Source organism: Mastomys coucha, unplaced genomic scaffold (assembly GCF_008632895.1).
Source record: "Mastomys coucha isolate ucsf_1 unplaced genomic scaffold, UCSF_Mcou_1 pScaffold21, whole genome shotgun sequence".
Classification (NCBI taxonomy): Eukaryota; Metazoa; Chordata; class Mammalia; order Rodentia; family Muridae; genus Mastomys; species Mastomys coucha.
Window position 1 is genome coordinate 95,804,489 of NW_022196904.1, and position 935 is coordinate 95,805,423.

Below are 935 nucleotides of genomic sequence, written 5' to 3' on the forward strand. Positions count from 1 at the left end.
TTATTCTAAAGGATTACTGGTTAGTGTTTTCTTTTATTCATAATTTCGTAAGTATTTGACTTGAGTAACAGTTGTTAAATCGTCCAGCCTATCTTTACACAAACTTGACAGCTTTTTTAAAATGGCTTCAGTGTCACAGCATCAAGATTTTAAACTGAAGCTCTACTCCCATCTGGTGGTCGAGAAGTTTATTGCATTCCTCACGTTCCTCACCCCACTTCTCACTTTTAGTTAGACTACAAAATAAAAGGCTTCATAATCTCATTTCCATTTACATCTTGTATCCTGTTAAACGGTCAGGAGTGAGATGGGCTCTCTCTGTAGTTTGATTTATATTTCCTTAGCAGCAAACATGATGAATCGTTTTCATATATTATGCCTGCCTGTATTCCTTCCTTTGTGAACTCTGTTCATCATTTGCCTACTTATTAATAGGTTGGTTCTTTAGATGTCAACATTCTTAGTTCTCTATAAATGCCAGATATTACCTTTGTCATGGAAAGTAGTTGCCAAAGGCTGTCTTCCATCTTCTGGACTCTCTGTTTTTTTGTTTTGTTTTGTTTTTTTGTTTGTTTGTTTGTTTGTTTGTTTTTGCTACTCAGGGGCTTGGGAACTTACTCTGATACTGCTTGTTGCTTCTTCCTGTTACTTCTTAGGCTATGCCTATATCTTGACGTGTCCCTCAATCTTATCCTCTACTACTTTCAGAGGCATGAAGATTTTTATATTAAGAGTATTGGTCCTGAGGAACTTTGGGCACAAGCTCTGCAGCCAGTCCCACAACACCCAGAGGAAGCTGCTGCACTCCCAGGTGCTCTAACAAGGCCAGGGTCACAGGATCTCAGAATCACAGGATCACAGAGACTGCTGACTCTGAGGAGTTCTGATACAACCAGGATCACAGGAAGGACTGACTACAGTCAGATTTAGCAAGG

General features: G+C 39.5%; 1 pseudogene; it reads right to left on the minus strand.

The window, feature by feature from the left end:
- Window positions 1-444: 444 nt before the first annotated feature.
- LOC116101338 overlaps window positions 445-935 on the minus strand; it is a 5,325-nt pseudogene continuing 4,834 nt past the window's right edge.